This window comes from Numida meleagris, chromosome 5 (genome assembly GCF_002078875.1).
Source record: "Numida meleagris isolate 19003 breed g44 Domestic line chromosome 5, NumMel1.0, whole genome shotgun sequence".
Classification (NCBI taxonomy): Eukaryota; Metazoa; Chordata; class Aves; order Galliformes; family Numididae; genus Numida; species Numida meleagris.
In genome coordinates, this window is record NC_034413.1 from 11304361 (window position 1) to 11325533 (window position 21173).

Below are 21173 nucleotides of genomic sequence, written 5' to 3' on the forward strand. Positions count from 1 at the left end.
AGCAAGAAGGCTTTTCTGTTTTCATCCTCATGCTGTCAGCTCTAGAGGTTAAAGATCCCTGGCTGGCTGGTTGTTATCTTGCTGCACACAGAAGGCAGGCTTAGGCTTCATGGGATGATCCAGGGCTCCCTAGTAGCTCTCCATTAAGGCAACAAATTAGTTCCTTCAGAGCCAAACGCTGACCTCAGTTTCCTCAGAATGTATGCAAAAGCAGTTTTTGTTTACAAGTTTATGTTAAGAATTACGAGGTATGCAAAGGCGATAAAAAAAACCAATTCACTGTTATTTTATCCCTGGAAACAGCCCATACCTATGCCATACATTCGAGTTCAGCATCTCTGCAACTTGGTGTAGTTCTCAGCCTGGGTATGCAGCACCACCACAAAGCTCAAAATGCATCAGTGTGAGTGAGACATACAGATTTGGCAAGATACAAAAGATTCTTCTTAACTTGACAGAGATGGTAGAATAGAACAGTTGGAGGGAATGAAACTTCAGTCAGAAATACCTCCACAGAGGAAATACCGACAACTCCTCAGTTACAGCTGTGGAGAAGGGGTTTTGAATTTGTTGCCATCAGTGTTTGCAAAGGAAACATAAGCCTTAGGATTATGTTCAGATAATTGAGCAGTGAGACTTAACTGTCGCCTGTATCATCATGGGAACATTCAGAAAAGATGAAATGAATCGGCAAAAGGCATGGAGGCATCACACAAATTAAGGTGCTTTAAATTCCCAAATCTACATCACTGTTCTGGAAGTTTTTCAAGCCCTGCCACTCATTCCTCTAATCTAAGGCCACTTCATTTCTGAATGAGGGCATTCAAGTGAGTTTATATGGTTAATTTATTCCATTGGTTGATACCCTGTGTTTCCCCTGAGCTTATTTTTGTAGATGTGCGCTGTCCCAGTTAGTTACTACTGAAGAACCTTTAAAGTTTCCAGCCTCAGAACCGTAGAGAGAGGTATTTACATACCTCTTATACAAGTGGAGACTTCAGAAACTGTGGTTTCCAAATCAAACATTTTTATCTCTAACCCCTCAGAGTTATGCTACCAAACACCTCTGAACATCTGCTCTGATTTTGGTAATAGATTAAATCTAGAGCAGAGTGGAAACTTGAACCTACCACTCATAGCCTACCTGGTAGTAAAACCACTGCTCATGTAGCCTTTCAGGATCTGCGCTAGCTGGATCCAGCAACCTGCAGAAGTGGCAAAAGATTTGCTAAACTTTTTATAAGTTGTGTTTCTTTCTCACTTGAGGCAAACAGCCGTTTAGAGACCTTCCTAAGTCAGCAACACTGCAGTGGCATCAAATGTCAGGAGTTTAGTCTCACCACTTAAGAATTCCAGGAAAATCACAATGGTAGCTATTAAAAGTAATGGTCTCAAAAATAAATAGGTAATGTGACCTGACTTTTTTAGTTACTCTGACTTTTGAACCTATCAGAGTTCTTAATTTCAAGCTTCTCTGTGCCTGTGTTTGGTTTTTTTTTTCCAAATGAAATAAAAGCCAAAACAAATAACCACACTATTCTGGGTACATAATGACTTGCAGTTAGATAGTAAGAGACAGTAACACAGGACCTATGAATTAACATTTCTTGCTTTAATTGTCCAAAATGAGCAAAACACTGAATTAAATATTGTGCTATTAAGAAGGCATTACAATAAACAGTACTGCAATAATATGTGTTTATGGCTTCACTTTATGATTAAGATCATGAAATATGCAAAATGTTTAAATACCTAGAATTTTATTATTACTTATTTTCTAACAGAAAAGATCTGTAAATTCTGTTATTTGGAGCAGAGAGTGGAAAAACATTCTTCCATCTCTTTCTTGTAAGTGACTTACAAACTGGAACAGCTCTGGATGGAAGCCAAAAAGAAAACTGAAGAGTATAAAACTTTCCAACCTGAGTCTGAAGTGCATTGTGAATCCCTTCCTGTAATTAGAAATATTTTGTAAAGTTACCTGAATCACTGAAAAAGGGATCACAATAAGATCATTCAGCCCTAGCCACAGGCCAATAGGACATGGGACCACATTTAAGCACCTAATCTCTCCTACTTTAGCATATTTTCAACACATTAATAAGATGTATATGTGCCACTCTTTGCCAGTGGTCCAGGGTAACCACTTACTGCTATTAACGAAGGGAAGCTGCAGATGTTTCTCTTCTGGTTGCAAGAATTTCAGATGTTACATGATCACTCGTGTCCTGTACACGTGAATACTTATCTAATGGGTCACATGCTCATGGTTGACACTTACAAATACATCAAATAGTGCAGGGGGTTCCTGGTCCAATCAATCTTAATAGCATTGTTCTGCACCTTACGTTTTACTGTGCATCAATTACTATTGCAAATGCTCACCTCTTTTCACATCCACCTTTATCTGTTTCTGCTGCTACACCAGTGGCACCAGTCCTCACACAAGACCAGACAAGCATGTAGATACACCTCCTCATTGAAGTCTCTAGGTTCCCAGAGTTTTGCGACCAGGTAGCCCTGGAAAAATAAGTAGGAACAGAAGCCTCAAACTGCACGGTAAATGCATTCTTTGACACAATGTGTTAAGAATGTGAGGGGAAGATGGTGTTCAAAGCAAGGCTGTAACAGGCTCACAGTCGTTTACAAGCTTTTATACTGGTTCATAATAATGAAAGGTGACCCAAAGAGAAACAACTGGATAAGTCTTCTTGGGAAAACAGAAATATCACCCATCTTGGAAGAGCTCAAAATAATACAGAAGGACAGGGACTATGTTCTCTGTGAGAGTGACAAGTCTTTGCTTTAAAAGGTCAATAAAAATGTAGGAAGTAGAGAATCATTTTAGATTAGATTCCAGTAAGGAAGAGCTGAAAGGTAGAAGTGATCATGAGACAATGGAAGAAGAGCAATGTGTCCAGGAGGAGGATGACAATGGGCTCCAAAAAAGGTAAAAGCAGACTTTAACACAAGCAGAACTATGAGAGATAGCCACTTGGGAAGTGAATCTATAGTAAAGAGGAACACAAGAGAACCACTAAAAGGAACTGTATCAAAAGCACAGTAACAGCCTATCCTAGTGCAGAGGAAAGATACTGAACATAACTTAAAAACAATATGGTTAACATTAGGAGCACTTTAAAGGCTGAGCAGTCAAAAACTATATACGAAGTGAGAACAAGACAGGCAGCTAAGAAAGAATATAAAGGACTAACAGAAGCACATAGAAATAAAGCGGAAAGACTAAGTCATAAGATGACTTACAACTAACAAGGATGTAGAGGCAACAAAGAAAGCCCTATAAATACATTAGAAGTAAGAGGAAAGCAAAGGAAAGCATAAGCTCTTCAGTCAATGGAGAAGAACAAATCTGATGATACTGTGAGTGCAATATCATCCCTGCTACAGCCTCCAGAAAAAAAAAAATTAGTTGTGACCCGATACTTAACACAATTAACTCTGATAAGGAAAAAAGAAAGCTGGAGAGAACAGGAAACAAGTCAAAGGCTATTTAGAAGAGCTAGGGCTTGCTTGCCAGAGGATATAAAATGCAGTAAATTCACATGTGAATTTACCCCTGTGATCTCCCACACCAAACACCATTCTCTTTAAAAGCAACACGTGCACTTGTATCCAAAGGGAAAGTGGGCAAGGAACCTTGTACTGTTCCAGAAGCTGGCTTGTGTCTGACCTCGACAAGGAGGAGCCGCTGAGAGACCCAGGACATTGCTAGAGATAACAGAAGGAATATGGTCACATCAGCAAACTTCAACACTCTTCAAAGATATTTTCTTCACATTTTGCTCAAGTCTTTGAATCTTTGTTCAGTTGAGAAGTTTTCATACAGCCTAGATTAGGGCCCCAGAGCTACCAGGTCTGTACAAATGGACAATGCTGACTTTGTTCTGTTATATTCCATGGATACTGGCCCAGCAAGAAGTACAAGCAAGTGTTCCTATGGTCAGAAATCTCCTTAGTGGTATGGGATGTGTTACCCAAAGATTTCCCTAGCTTGGTCATGGTAAAGGCAACCTCTTCTGCTCCAAGACCTTATCATCTCTCTTGGCTGGCCAGAACATGCCCCTGCCTGCCATCTTCCGTATGGCACAAACCAGATGCACTATCTGCTCCCAGACTTTAACTGTCCCCTATTGATAACACATTCTTTTCTCTGTGACATAAAGTGACTCCGCAGCATTTTCTGGTAAGGGAAATTATAGCCTGGCATCTGTTCTTTTCACTGCCAGAATCAGATTGCTTATCTTATTATATCTTACAAAATTGTTTAAGACCTGCAAGGAGAAAATTGATTTTCAATATAGCTTTTTTCTGTTGTTGTTGTTTTAATAGACACACTTAAATTTGTGAAAAACACTGTGACAGTTCCAAACACACCATAGCTCTCTGGTTTTGATTTTTTAGTTTTTTTTTTTTCTGTAAGTAAGTACAGCTTTCATAAGGGCATTTGGGAAATCAAAACTGAGGAGGTTCAAAACAGAACATCCAAGCACTGATGAATTTAAGGAAGATCTTGATCAAGAAGCTTTATACTGTGCTGTCCTGCTTCAGCTCAGCTAGGAACAATTCTACCACCTAACCCCGGGCAGTGAGTCAGCACAGCACAGAATGTCCTCATAGCATAAGGGGAAACTATTCAGTAGGTATTCCTTTCTCCTCCACTATCTGCGTTTACAGATGGACTAGCCCCCAACACCAGAGTTTCCAACTGAGCCAACATGGTACCAGAGACACTAAAGAACAGTCTTCAGACTTTAAAACTTGGCACAATGGCACAGGTTCAGAAACAGCAGCACCCTGACAGGCAGAATTGATATTCCTGTACATTCTCACCCATGTAAAGGGGTTGTAGGACCACAGAGCCAGGAAAAGCTGTATATCTGCATTTAACTGTGCTCTCTACTAAACAGAAGTTACATTAAATCAATAGAAAAGATCATTCCTGACCTTTATCTTGCTGCCATATCTTGGCAGTAGAGGTGACAACCACCTGCTGGGTTTATAAACACTTTTCCTAAGCCTCACATTATGAGTCGGCAATAGAAATAAAAGTAAGCATAAGGATCCACAGAAAATAGCATTCCCTTGAAGGTAAACAGGGCTTTGACAAGAAGCTCACAGATCAAGTGGTTATCTCCATTTCCAGAAGTCCCTTGAATTTCTTTGCAGGGAAGCCCAGCTGATGTGTCAGCCAACATGCAGGCAGAAAATAGGTAGATTTTACCAGACATCATTAACAAATACAAGTTATCCATACAGTATTTATGGCCTTTGGCCATGGTTGAGTGCACCAAAATGCAACAGCCAAGAAATAGAAAGTGGTCTGATTTCCAAACCAAACTACCTCACCCCTCTTGGGCTTACAGCTCTGATTTAGCCTCTTTACACGTCCCCCTTCGCTCATCCTGCTCAGTTAGCCCATGCTGAGGCCTTAGCAGAACCCAGAAGGAAGAGCCAGAAATCCAATATGAAATTCTAAAAGAAAATACTAACCACAAAACTGGTACGTTCACATCACCAGGGAATTAACTGCAATAAGCCTGCCTAGAGAGACTTTCTGTTACCTCTCGACATCCCTCAGCTCAGCAGGTACGTTGAGCTTGGTGACACCCATGATTAATATTATTGCATCCTAGTCCTCGCACAGCAGCTGAGCATAAAGAGGTTTCCTCCCTCTACTCAAGCATCACAGCAGCAGCACAGAGAATGCTTTCACCTTCAAAGGCAGATGGGAGGAACAGCTAGAATAACCTCAGTAAAGCAGGTGGGTCAGGGCAAGAAGCACTTTAGCCTGTGGAGATGCAGTCTCTATTCAACAGGTACGATGTGCAGCTTAGCTAGTTAATGGTACTGTGCTGGTTTGATACATAAATCATGCATTAGCTCTTTTGTTCTCTGTCTGCAGGGCACACATAACTAAACAACATAGTGCAGAATTTGCTCTGGCTCAGTAGCAGAACTTCTATTCTAAGGGCATTAATTAAGTGGAAGTGGCCAAGGAAAACAGACGCAGCACAGTGGATACTTCCCTTTTGATTGCCAATGAATATCTGTTGAAAGCCTTTCTATTTTTTCTCAGTTTAGCAGCTGGAGAAAGGACCACATATGGACACAAAATAACTTGTTCGGAATCTTTCCAGATTTATTAAACAAGCTTTTTTTCATACCTCACCGGGCCCCCTTTTGTCAACATCTCAACTTCCCTCCCACTTACTTGAAGATGTAGTTGGGACAGCTGAGCACAGTTAGGTCTACATACTCCTTTCCTCCAAGTGACTCTGGTCCATCTTTTTTTCCTGGAAGATCTTGGTGCATTATTTCTCTAACCTTATAGCATCTAATATTAGCAGACCACTCATTCACTTGTTTCATCTCCCTCTGTTACTGGACTTCACAGGCTAAAAACCCCATTATTGCCTCTTTCAGAGATCCCCAGGGCCTGCACTTGCTCAAGTCTTTACACGTGAAACCACATTGCTTCCCACACATGCATAAATCCTCAATGTTGTGCTGAACAAGCCAGGGATGCAGTCTGCAGAAATCTCCTTTCAGCTTGAAGTTTGTGCTTTCCTTGCCAATTATATAACATTTAGCCTCAACCATGAGACAGCAGATCAGTGGTCCTACTCCACTGCATTTCCCAGGAATTTTACAGCCCTGAACAGAACACATATGTACTGCAATAATGATAAGTAAAACATAAGGGGAGTCACAGAAGCTGTCACTTCAAGTGTCATTTGCCAAGGTTGTATTGGCTAAGTTAGAAGCAGCAACCTGTAACCTGCTAAGAAGCTCCAAGGGAATAGAACAGATACCTTTGAGAAGAGAAGCCACTGAAAATAAGAAAAAGACAAGGGCTGGGCCCACACATGTAGAATATCTTGGGACCAATCCCAACCAGGCTGAGCCTAAGTAAACCCCAAGGCTAGCAGGACTAATTATGCTCAGCAGTCCACAGGAACCAGGTCTGAAAACAGAAAAGAAATGATAAAATCTAGAGATCACCTCTATCAAATGAAACAGCTTTCACTGAACTGCCCTGGGAGCCCCTTGATTTAAACCTGAATAAAACTGAAGTGATTGAGCTGGTTTTAAAAAGTCAAATTTCAATTGCAGGAGGGCAATCTGGAACCAGTCTCTGAGTCTGAATTAGGACAAATCATGCATATTTTATTTTCTCCTTCAAATGCAAATGCATGTCTAATGTATTTAAAGTTTCATCTATTGCCAGGCTGCTTTACCAGCAGATGTACAAAGGGAAAAGGATGACAAGAAAACTACAGCGAGACAGTTTTCTCAGCACTTGAGATTTTGGGTATAGCAGCACAGTACATGTGGCAATGATCCATACATTCTAAATGGTACAGAAAGAGAAGGGAAAAGGGAAACAGTCAAGACTAACAGTAAGAAAAAAGGATGCCCTTCATTACTGGGATGAAGTGAGACGGAATCAAAACCTAGCTGTATTTCATTCTTGTTATGGTTACCTCCAACCACTGTAATGTTCTTTCATTACGGGACAGGTTCTGGTTTCAGAATGATCATAAAGCTTTGTGTGTTTGGCCTGTTCAGGTAGCCCAAAGCCATAAGATCTGATGTCAGAACAGTCCATATCAGAATTTGCACCTCCAAAAAACCCTGAAAGCATGCAGGAAGAGTAGATAGGCACAATCCAGACAATAGATGTAGGAATGACCCCAAAGCAAAGCTTTGGGGAATAGCTTGCTTTGGTCCAGGTGTCAGAAGAGTGTCTTAGCAGTCAGAGATGAAAAAAAATTGAGGCATTATAAGGAAAGCAGAAAGTAAGTTTCAGTTTGGGACCTTCTAAGCCTCACAGCTATTTAATCTTCTGGAGCACCAAAGGTTTTTTGTGGCTAAGAGGTCTGGAGGAAGACCACATCACTTGAAGTAAACATTTCCACTAAGATCACACTTCTTTGCCCTAGTCTTCTTCCTAATAGAAGAAGCTGCTGTTCACAGAACAGTAAGCATGAGAGGTGGAAGGAAACCAAAGGACCAATTAGGTCATTAATCCATCAAGTTGACAGATTAGTCCTTAGAGCATATTTCTTAGTGCTTCATCCAGTTTACTTTTTAAACAATCCCAGCAATGAAGAGTCTATCACTTCCCTTGAGGAAATTACCCACACCTTGTTAAAGATCTCTCACCAGGACAATTTCAATTCTTTCCAGCCTACAGCTTTCCCTTTTCTTAATTTTATGCTATTGCTCTCAGCATCCTTTTGTGGCCTGCTTTGTAGGCCATTCCCCAGCACGCATTCTACAAGTACACACGTGTCCTTCCTTGTCCTTTATTCATGTAAGCTATATTCAGCAGTTTCATCCTTTCCAAATGCATCTTCATCTGGCCCTGTAGATTTTTGGGGAAAAGCGGCGGCTTTTTCGGGGGTGTCTTTTCCCTGAATTTCCCTCCCACCTGTCCACGCTTTGTTGCCTTGCTGTACTTCAAAAGCTTGGACTGGTGCACTCATCTGCTGCAAGCAATAGGACAAAAAGATAGAGCAGACAATGGAATGATCTCACTTACACCACACTTCCCCTAAAGAGGACATTCAACACTGATATGCTTCTCCTCTTGTGAACCAAAAGGACTGGAGATTTTCTAGCTCCTGCCTGTAAGAGCTGTCCGACTTTGCCTTCATGAACCAGTTGTTTGCCTGTTGCAAGGGTCAGGCTAGCCTCGTGTATGGAGAGAAAAGGCAGTCATGAACACAGAGAAAACAGCACATCACAGAGCCCTTGAAACAGAGTGAACGCTGCTCACAAGCATTTCTAAATTATTATTTAAGTGGGAGGTACAGTTATTTCTTGACAGCAACTAATGGAGTTGAATAGATTGAAGCTTCCGTGCCTTTAATTACAGGCAAAGGAATACCACAGACTGCATAGCACAGCTCTGGACATCCCCAGGCAGAGGCCCCTAAAGGATCTAGTTCTTCTCAAGAGAATTGCCTGCCTACTTGCATGAGTAGAAACACTAGAAAAAGCACCACACTATGAATGGCTCCAGATTCATTGAAGCCAGAAGCTTGTGTGGATTTATACCTGATGCAAGTCTGGCCACGAGAAAACAATCACACCCTATGGGCCCCACTGGCTTTAGAGGGAGTGGCTGGCAATGCTCAGAATGGGCTCATGTCACTGTGTCATGTACTAAAGGCCAGTTTGTTCAACCAGAGGGGAAAAGAAAACAGCTATATTTCATGCAACTGGAGAGTCAGAAGCTACTAACGAAGGCAGGAGGCCAGATGTGGTTCAGTCTCAGATGGTGACTGGGCTTTCTACAGAAGGTAACTAACAGCTGCCTCTGTTCTTAGCTGAGCAGAGTTTGGTATCAGGAGCAACAGAAATCTGCTCCTGTCTATACCACCTCTGTTTCTTCCTCCAGCAGATGGAAGAAAAAACATTTAATGCACTTTTACACCACACCATCTTAATTGCTTTCAATGGCTTTGAGCTACAACCATACACCTTGAAGAGCTGATCTTCTTGCATGCATAATAAACTCAACTTTAAACTGATTATTGAAATATACAAGCTGTTAATGTAATGACTGCCAGCTGAAGCCACACTCTCTTCACTGCTTAATCTTCACTTACAATGTCAGAATTCATTTGTTCTTTCCCACTGCCCTCCCTGTTCCCAGTTGTGCATTTCCAAACCCTCACACTCGCTTCCCAACTCCACTGAGTGCGCTGCTTACAGGGAAATGGATCATTTAAGGGAGAACTTACTTGTTTCAATCAATAAACCAAAGCAAGCAAAGGAACAACTCAATTACTGTTTACTTGAGGACAAAACTAGAGCATCCTGGATAGCGCTGTGCAGGAGAATACGAATTTCCTATTTAACAGCTCTTCACTTCCCCTTCCAGATTCCTAAGCAATAAGAAGTAATCAGCTCTCCATTCTGCCAGAGGCAAATGTGTTTTAAAAGTGAGATGTCCCAACAAAGGTTTAAGTAGCAAGAATAAGCATCCAGGTGCAGCTAACACTACTGTGCCCCAGCAAGGGGATGGAGTTCTTTCCCGCCTCATCACTGCCTGTGGTTTGAAGCAACACATAGGCTTACCTGAGCCACGAGCGCAGCATCCAAGGGAGAAATCCCAGCATTTCTGCTTTGCCAGATAAGCCTTCTTCCAGGCTGCCTCCAGCTCTTTGCATTCTCAACCCAACCAGGAGGCTGAGGGAAAAGTCACTGAGAGCTCTCAGCCCAGAAGCATCCTCCCTTCGCATCACTAGCCCCTTGCTCCTCCTCTGTGGGTCTTTTCTCTTTTGCATCTGTTCCCACCATCTCTTGAGGGCTGGAGAAGCCAGGGCAGACAGCTGTGGCCCTTCTGCAGAAAAGGGCATTTGCTTCTTGCTTGCCAGCTGAAAGATGATGTCCGGCCCCTGAGGAACGCAGATATCATCCCCTCCATGTGGCATTTGCACAGTGCTTTGCAATGCAGCTATGTAAATGTAAGACAATTGGGGGATATCATTCAAGTCCTGTCAACCCATCTGAAGCCAAAAGGGTAATGTAGTTTATACCATCCAAGTAGCTAGCTCTGCACAATAAGCATTTGGAGATGAAGCCCCGGCACTGCATGTGGTAAGGTCAAGGTTACTCAGGGCTACAGCAAGCACAAGGTCACACTCTTACTGAAAAAAGAAAACTCTCTCAGAAGAAAATGAAATTCAAACTAGTTGAAGGGATCATCTGACACAGCCTTTGTCATTGTGATGGCAGTAAGCTTAGCCAACCAGCTGAACAACAGGTGGGTCAGAAAGAGCTGAAGGCACAGAACAGTCCAGCAGTGGTCAAACAGCACTACAGCGTGGCACCAGGCCAGCAAAAGCTGGGAGTGCATGTGGGGCTGAGGATGCAGCTTGGCAATATGGACTTCTCTACTTCGCCTCCATTAAAACCATGAGAACACTAACACTGCAACTCTCACCCCAGATAGGCCCCAGCTAAAAGCCTTTGCAGTGGTGACTTACCCACCTCCCGTGCACAACGTAGGGCCAGAAAAATTCCAAGTCCTGAATTCCAGCTATTGTATCTGCCTATGCTATTGCCTGACAGATCAAAGAGCTTCTTTGACACATTTCTCTTATGCCACGTGATCCGCTGGCCTAAGTCGTTTCTCTTTATTCATAAATACTGCAACAATACACTAAGAGTCACAGGTAAGAAGTGCTGGCACTCCACAGGGCAATGCATGTGAAATACTCCAGCACTTTCGGCCAGATCCTTCCATGCAACTCCCTCCTTAATGAGTCCATCACCAGGTTTAATGACCTGCCAGAGCTTTAGAAGCACTCTGCCCTCCTCATCAATGATTCATGCGCAGCCTTAAAACTGTGCACAGATTAAAGAGGCTGCAGCTCCCCCATCTCGCTTCAAACCAAAGTGGTTTTAAATATTTCATCTTGCCACAGAGCTCTTCTGCACACATCCCAAAGGCTCTCTGCGGACCTCTCGCTGGGAGTTTGGCTCTACCTGACAGAGTCCTGCTGGCACCACAAGAAAGCTGTCACTGACAGACCTACCCACATCCTTTATTTATGTTCTTTAATGAATGCTGTATGACCCCTGCTGTCAGGGCTGAGGACAGGGGTCTCCGAGGTGGTTGGTGCCCTCATGGAAAGACGAAAACGAAGCCCTGAGCACAGGGATGGAGCTAAAAGTGCTTGACCTGCAGTTAGCTGGATGAGCAGCAGCCTTCTTCCAGCTAAACAGGAGTCATGATCTTACTTTCCTGTCAGCTTCAATGGGATTCAGAGGGAGCCAAAAATTCAGAAACATCAGCAGGATCTTGTGCATGCCAGGTGAGCACATGGAGAACCACCACCCTCTGCTGGGATATGCAGAACACTCCACAGCTCTTACTGCAGAACAGCCCTTGCACAAGAAAGCTCATCGGCCAGGCAGCAGCAGGCTTAGAATCATAGCATCATTAAGGTTGGAAAGACCCATAAGATCACCTAGTCCAAGCATCAACCCATTCCTGCAACAACTCTAGTTCATGCCACTCAGTGCAACATCTATCCTTTTCTGGAAAACCTTCAGGGATGGAGACTCTACCACCTTCCTGGTTCCAATAGCTCACCACCCTGAGAAGAAATCCTCCCTGCTCAAAGCAAATGGCCGCCCTATCATACAGTCTGCATGAACTCATTTTGGTCACCAAGGAAGGAGCACAAAGCAGCCTCAGCTTTGCACCAATGGCAGGATGCTGCTAAGTCACCTGAGCCACCACTTTGCCATCTGGAGGGGAATGCTGACAGCACACATAATCATCCAAGGTATCTTGGGATTTTACACATCCCTTGTATGTTATGAGTCATGAACATTACTAGGAACAGCCATATTTACATGATACCATAGCCATATTTAGAATACTCATGCCCAGCATGCTAGGTTTTGTTATAGATCCAACTTCTCCACAGATGCTCTGGGCAGATTCCTACAGCTGTTTTGATTGGCAAAACAACTATGCAATTTTAAGTTCTGAAAACAGCTCTGAAAATAGAAAGAGAAGGACAAATTCAGGGAAACAGATACACAGAGATAAATGCAGAGGCACAGAAATACACAATTTCCTTTGTAGCTGTTCAGCTACTCTGGATTTCTGCCCTCCTTTTGGTGTGTTTCTCACCTACAGGCTTCGGAAGAGGCAGGGAACATGTTGCGGCCACCTCAGCACCTGCTTGCATCTTTCCTTCCCTTTAGAAAAGCATCATTTTGATTTCGTGTCCTGTTGGAAGTGGCAGCCAACCTGCATTTTCCCAGTCCTTTCCAAAAGGAATTCAGTGGCAGTGGAAGTAGTCTGTGCAAAGTATGGAGAACGAACCCCTGTCCTATACCCCAGTTATGCAGACAATCCAAGTCCATGCTGTCCATCCACTCTGACCATTGGAGACAACCTCAGCTTCAATGCCCACTCAACCCCAGGAGCGTTTGGAAACGAGACATTTGTCACAAGGAATTAAGCCAGAACCACACACATTGTAGAATGGCACTAAATAATAGTGACTTCGTTCCTGAATGCATGAGAGCCAGCAGCATTGGTCCATATGATTTATCTGCTCATCCCAACCACACACTTCATTTTCTCTGGTTTCAGCTGAAGTGTAATGGGAACAGGTAAGATCTCAAAAACCTTCTGGTTTTCACACACCTGAATATTAACGAATGACTTAGTTCCTAGGAGCCCAAATTTCCCAGTGCCCATTTCAATGTATTTCCCCTGGTTTCTGCATCCCCAGCAGGTCAGCCTCTGCCAGGTTGGTGGTCCATAGCTAACAGCCATCTTCAAATTCTGCATATCTGTTGTCATCCACAGCATAGGAAATGTTCCTCAGCAGATCATCTGATGTGAGGAAAGAGATGAGCTCTGTGAGCCTGCAAAGGGCAGCTCTACCTGAGAGAGAAGGAGGAGATCCCTTTGCTTATTGCAAAAGGAAACAAAAGTGAGCAATAAAGCACTGCAGAAAGTGAGCAGGTAAGTATCTGCATTTTATCTTCAGTTAATACCTTTTCAGCATGGCTGATCTCTGAAATCTGATTTTGTGCTGTACTGCAAATCCATGCCCCCTGGGAAGCTTGCATGCCTCTTGCTGAGCATCAGCTCTCACTTCATTTGTCCACACAATCTCTACACAGTTGTCATCCTGACAACCAAGCAAGCTTAAACAAAAACAATCTTTCCATAAAGCACATCACTGTACTCAAATAACTGTTGCTCCCTGGTGTCCTGTTCCATGAAATCCATCACCAAAACACTTTGCCTTCTTCAGTGAAGTGAAGATGTTCAGAGAAGGAAGCTTTGTAGGGCAACAAAGGTTGAGTTTAGTGGGGCCCACCACCCCTCTCTGGCTCACTCCAGTCTTTTCTGGGGTGAGAGCATCATGAGTTCTTGGCCAAAGTCTCTGCACCAGCTCTGGAAAGATTCATTGGACACCCTCACTGTAGGATGTGGCAAGAAAGAGGTTTTGGTTAAAGGGCTGAGAGATGAACAAGTGGACCTTTGGTGGATGCAGGAACCAGATTATAGAGGTAATAAAGCATCCACTGCAATATCATCATCTTTCTTTCATGTCTATTCATCTTTCTCATCTATTCATCTCTATTCATCAAGAAAATTCAAGAAAAGTGAACTGATCAATGCAATTCAGCTGCTGTTCAAGCCTGCATCCAGAAAACATAGCATTTCCCCATCATCCTGTTAGCTCCTGCCAGCTTACTTATGATTTGTGCAAGGTGAATTACCACATTTCCATATAAACCTTGGCTATACATCCCTGCAATTTACCCACAGCAGCAGTGTTATACCAAAGGAAATGATGCAGGTGCTGAGGCTGTTTCTAAACCACCTTACATCTAGCTGGCACCAGTACTGCTCAGCAACACAGCCACCAAGACAGCCCTCCCAGCGGCTCTCTCTGGGGCAAGGGGGATGAAGTCTGTGGACCATACTAAACTACCAGTGGCTATTTCAGATACTCACCCTACCATTAAAATCTTTAGGCGCTAGGGCAGTTTGAATCATACAAAAATCTTGCTTGACAAGTTACAGGGATCAAAAGTGCATCTCCATCCCTAACAAAAGCAGGCGGATCTTAAAGTTTTACTGGCGATGAGTTTCTTGCAGGTTATATAAAATATTGCAGCAGTCTCAAAGTTGAGAGGAAAAGAAAGACAGGTGAGAGTGTAATTACTTAGGTTAATCACACTGAGGAGTTAAGGTTAGTGGATCCAAACCCAAGCTGGTGTGAATCATTGTAGCTCCACTGAAGGGAACAGTTGCATTATTTACTCCAGATGAAAATCTGCTTCAGTAAGTTGAACAGAACAAGAAAAGGCTATAAACAGAATCAGACTTATAAAATAGTAACACAATTTTCTGTCCTTAAATTAAATCACTCTCCACATTGGATTTCAAATCCTTGGAACATGTTGCATCTTCTGCCATGTCCTGGGAGCTCTGCTTTCTGGCCAACCAGCTTGATGTGCTGCAAGATGTTCTGCAGATGGGACAAGGCTAGCAGCCAGAGGTTCTCTCTAGCATCAAGATGAGGCACAGGGCAGAGGGAACAGACAAGCATCTGAGCACATTAGCCCTTGTTACATCATTCCACCTACAGAAGGCTCAGACCACCCCAGCCATCATTCCAGAGCCTAGCTGCTGTAACATGGCTGATGGAGAAGTGCAAAATGAGGATGAGCACTTTGACTTTACAGTACCCTGTAACGTCAACAGTTCACACTGACCTGAAGTGGTGACTCACAGCAACATGCAGCATCTCAGGGACAAGATAACACAAAGCTTCCCTTCAGTTTCCATTCCCTACAAGGGCAAGCTTTGCACATTAGGGCATTAAATCAGCAATATTCTACTTCTCTCATGCTGAGAAAGGACTCTATTTCTCATGTTTCCCTGCCACAGGAGTCTGATTCACGCTGCTGGGCTCTTCATCTATGGCTGTTGAGCTGATTTGCATATTAATCCAATAACCCTTTGCAATTAAACGGAAAAAGGAAAATAAGAGAAAGATGAAACCCTTTACAGATGTTGTCCTCACATATGGCCCTCCATATGGTTGTGTGTCACTGATGCTTCAGTTTATAAGATCTCTCTTCAGACAAGTAACTCCAGCCCCTTTCATACCGCAATCAGGAGATTGATTAAGAAACAGGTAACACAGCAGGCCACTTTGTCATTGCTGATAAAAGTGCTGAACAGCCTCTGCTAAATTACAGCTATCAATCTCCCAGGCTGTACATGGGTACATTAGTTATTTCTTCCATTCCCTACCGAGACAGATGCTTCCCATTTTCTTGACATAAGTTGTGTGGATCACTTGCCCATCTGGCTTCCCTACGTTGTTATAAAGGTATCTCTCACTCAGATGTCATCTTTCAATTTCTAATAGCTTCCACAGGGAGACAATAATATTATTTAACATTTTTAGAAGACAGGTCTCTAATCCCCTGAAATTTGTTAATTGACCCTAACATTGTCATGCTGTTGGGACGTACTACTAGCCTAGATTTACAGGACTGGTAACAGTGACGTGATATGCCACACATCACAGTGGTGACCAGTGACAAAGTAGACACGCGAGCAGGGATTTTAAATCCAGATGCCCTTGTTCCCATCTCTGTGTAAAGGCTCCTTATCTGGACCAGCTGATGCCAATGAGTTTCCTCTTTTCTGTTCAGCCCCATCTCACACTAATGAAACTCTTTCACAGAGGCATGGGAGGATGGATTGTTAAGAAAATTCATGTAATAATGCTGTAGACTGCTTTATGGAGACAATGGAACACTTGGCATTAGCTTTTAATACAACAAGAAAAAAAAAAGTAAATCCACCTTCTGCTGCCCCAGTGGATATAAACTCAAGTTTTCCATCATTTGACTGGGGCATTCAAGCTAGAACACTGAACACACATCTTCTTGATGTGCCATGTGTTTAACCTGCCTAACTGGGGGTAACACATCCCTAACCGGAGCTCTCTGACTAGCAGATAAAGAAAGGAACTGGTTCAGTGGATTTCCATTTCACATTCACACCTGGCCCATAATCCTTGAGGGGAAGACAGCCATAGATGTAATATTAGAGCAATCCTACAAACAATCTCTCCTAAGCATCACTTTCTCCAGGCAGAGGAATGGGCAGTTTGAAATAGCAGTTCATTTTTTTATGACTCACTTCCATGCCATTATACCAATAAGATTCTGTCTCTCCGGGGTGTTTTTCTCCAGTGATTAAAGCTGTGAGCCTTCGACCTTGTGCCTTATCAACACTACACAACAGACACTATAACCACCTAGAAACTTGCTGCTTTTCATCCCTTATTGCTTAATAAACTTGCCAACAGTCCTATCGCAACAGAATAATGAAGCTAAGAGATTGCACTCAGCTCTGTAAATCTGGGAGCAAAGCCTGTTAAAAATAAATAAAATTAAATTAAAAAAAAAAACTAATTGCAGAAATGTGGAGTGTTATGAAGAGACCTTGTCAGTTCAGCCAAAGTTCACAAACCATTCACTCCCATTATTCCCGCTGCTGAGAGGAGCAGCAATGTGAAATGGGATGAGGGAAGGAAGGTGCAGAAAGCTAGCAGAACAACACAAGGAAATGTCAGGACAGATCCAGGCACAGTCTGCACATGTCACAGAGCTGCTGCAGGAGCTGTGGGCAGCACCGCCTTTGGCATGAGGTGCTCAGAAACAGGTGCTTTGGCAGAGCAGATGGAGAAGACAGCCCAGCACCTGGCTCCATTCACAACAAACAGCTCCTAAAGTTTCAGATTTGGTTAAAATTGCAGCCAACTGAAATTAATAACCTGCAGTTTATGTTGTGTTACCCCTGCTCCAAAGAAGAACATGAGCAAGACACAATAGTAGGGCACACAGTAAGCAGCACATTAGCAGGAGCAGCCCACTGCTATACTGTGCAGTTATATGCTGGCTACTCAGGCTCAAATGCCTTGCCAAAGTGCCTAAGGTGGGGAAATACTTCAGATCACAGGTAGGCAATGGAGAGCTGTTCATCCTATGTACAGAGCCTATAGCGATCACAACTCCACCTCTGGATGCCTCATTTGAGTGTTACAGACAGATCACATACAGAGATCCCCCAGCGTCCATGACCCTGCCTGTAACATACTGTTCAGGCTGAGACTGTTAGGAGGCAAGACTGAAATCCACAGAATTAAGCCCCCAGAAAAAAAAAAATAGAAGGAAAAAAGAGCTTTGCTTAATTTCGTATCTACTCCCTCCAGCATCAAGGAGCACATTTAAGGCCCATGCTAGGTCCCTACTATCTTACCAACATATACCCTTCTTTTCATCCTTCCTCTGACAATGGAATCATGCTATAAAGCCCACTTACTGCTTCTTTTCTGCATCTGCAAAGGGTGGAAAGCACTGACTTCACTACTCGTGGAAAGGTCTTCCTGAGCAGGTGGCACATCAGGACCACAGGGAAGGACAAATGCAACAAGGAGACCACTTCGTAGCTCACGCAGTACTAAGGACAGCTGCAGGAGTTGACCACCCCAAACAAAAAGATGAGTGCTCCCCGAGTCCCATCACAACACTGGCGGTTCCCAGCACCAGTACCCTGAAGTACTTTCACCACCTTGAGTCACTTGCAGCTGAAGCTTGTGCTGCATTTGGCTTCCCAGAAGAAATTCCTGCTGCAGGCGTAAGCTGCTGGTGGGCCCTTCCACCAAACTGTGCAATACATCTCCCAGATAGACAGGGAACAAGGGGAGGGAGCTCCATCACCGCAGTGCACTTCACAGTAAGTACTACAATTTATAGCACATAAATACTGTATATGTACACTGCAGAATTTTGGAGACAACATTATCATCTCAAAGGGTAAGTAGGAGGCGGGAGTAACAGCTTGTAACAACTGTAGCATAGACAGCTGCTTTCTTTGCTCTATCTAATGCTGCTTAGGGAGGTAAAGTAGCTGTACCAGCAGCATCACTGTTAGCATACACCACAGCTCTGTGCGAGGCTTCTGTATTTTTTTAACGTAATTATTCAGCAATCATGTAAACAATCTTGTAGAGCCTTTTTGGGAGAAATTTCAAACAAAAATCATTCATAACTCTGGGTGCATCCGTTCCCCAGAAAGCAGAGAAATTGCTCTCACACTGGGCTCATGCACTGTGCTTGACACAGACCATCCAACCCAATCAGTACGGCCACAAACCTGTAGACAGGATTAATCTCCTGTAACACTAGCTGTCACTGCTAACAACCACCTGAAAATTCAGTCTTAGTCTTCTCTCCTCCTCCCTTTCCTCTTCCTGATCATCAGATATGTGGCCCTCTCTCTCCCTTTTCCTTGTATCAGACCCTGCATATAGCCCATCCAAGCTCATTAATCTGACAAAGTTTTTTTTTTTTTCCTCCCCTGCCTTGGAGGCAAAGCTTTGGCAAGTTGATCAGTTTAATGAGTTGAATCATCCAAACAGTAGCTAACTTGCAAACCAAAATCAGAACTGGCTACAGCTCCACCAGTGAATACATGCAGAGGGAACGTAGAAACGATCAGGGTCAGCAAGACATTGGATCAGTGTAGCTGCATTTCTGAGCTGCATCCTCTGTTAACCATCTCATGAGCATCTCATGCTAGATTACCTTGATTAGATGAATAGCTGATTTCTCTCCTAACGGATGCAAGAAATGATATTCTCACTGGCCTAGTTTGTTCTGGCTCCTGCATAGTTTGACTCTACAGGCCAAAAAACAGCTTTTTATTATTTGCGCTTGGAGTTTGCCCTGAGGAACTTTGGCAGGATGCAGCTATGGCATCTGTAATGGTAGAAGCATAACAAAGGACTGTCAAGGTGAACTTGTTTTAACAAGTGGAATCACACCAGACTTGTGTTGCCTTTAAAGTATCATCACCTGGCCCAAGATTTTACCAGACAAATAATAGATGCATGCATCATCTGTCAAAGTTTTTGCGAACGATCTCTAGCTGGGACAGTCCATAGCATAGGGCTGTTGCACACAGAGATAACACAACTGGTTCTGCAAGCCTCTGAAACACCAGCCACAGACTGGATGTGAGGAGAGCAGATCACTGCTCACCCTATTCTTGCACAGGTGTTTGCTGTTGGTCACAGGACATCACCACAGATCTCTGCTCTGACACACAGCAGGGGGTGTCCTCATGCTCTCTAGCCCAGACACACTGCAGCCATAGGCTTTTGGTTGTTGTTGGGCTTTCTTAATTCCTTCTCTTCTGATTGGAGCTGTCAGAGAGAAGAAAGATTTGCTTTTCCCTTTAAGGATATCAGACAGAAAGTCTTCCATGTTGATGGTTTGTCTGAGCAGCAACAGAAGAGAACTGCCACAGTTACAGCCTCAGTCGAGGACTTGGAGAGAACTTATGGATCAGAACTCAAACACTCATTTGTATACCAACTGCCACAACTGCAGATGAGTCAGCATCAGAAGGAAAAAATTGCCCCACCACACCTAACATCAAAAGGGATAGACAGAAAACCCAGCACTGCATCAGGGCTTGAAGGTGGTGAGCACAATTTCTCCCATTAAAAGGCTGAAGGGATCTTCCAGCCATCAAAGCAAACGACAAGTTGCAATCCAGTGAACTTTCTCCTTGAAGGCAGGCTCCCTCCAGCAGTTTGACTTACACTTTATTTTTCTCCAGCCAGATAGCTGCGAGGCTGCAAAGACCCCACACGCCTCTGGGCGTCTCTGCCTGCAGCAGCTGAAGGCAGAACCCAGCCTGGGACATGCAGATGGCCTGTGCCAGCCTCCTGCCCACAAGTGTGACAGGGCACAGCCACGGCACACTTGGAGATAGAGTTCAAGGTGGCAAACGCAGCCATGTCCCCAGTCATAGGACATATTTATTTTTGGTGGTAATTCCCATCGTGATGCATTTGGCCTGCAAAACAGCCAAACACACACTTATGTTCCATCAGCATGGCACTGCCAGAGCTCCTTAGCACCAAATATTCCAAGAACAAAGCTTTTCCAGTGGTTTCTTGGTCAGAAAACCCACATTCTTGAGGGCGATACAAAATGCTACTGGAATGACATTACAATTCAGGGCCTCGAGTGATGCTCCAGTCCAGTCTGAACAGGCTGTCCCTGTGCTGTGGGTCACTAGATATGCTGGAGTTGCCCTATGCAGCTGTGAGCTGAGTTCACAAAACACGATGCAAACTCCTGTATTCACACTGGGACCGAAGCCCCCTCCATCGCCAGAATACAAACTGATTTTTGTCAGTCAGATCCCTTAGAAAGCATCTGGGAAAGCAACAGGAATCCACTACACTGCCTTCTAGGTGTGGATGTCAATGTGGACTCCTTTTCCAGACTTCCAGCAGAAGGTGAAGAAAGACAGCCTCATCCTCTGGCATTCCACTGGGCAGCTGAGCACATGGAAGAACACAGGAAGACCCTTGCTTGTCACGTTGCAGAAGTGATCAGCTTAGCCCGTGTGAGACCTGTTTGATCCCCATCAAAACAATAGTACTACACATACAAGCTCAGTGTGAATGCTTTTGCTGGTGTAAATCCTTCCTGTTCCCAGGAAATCAGCGTATTTACAGCCCCAATTTAAACTGCTATGAACACCATCTCAC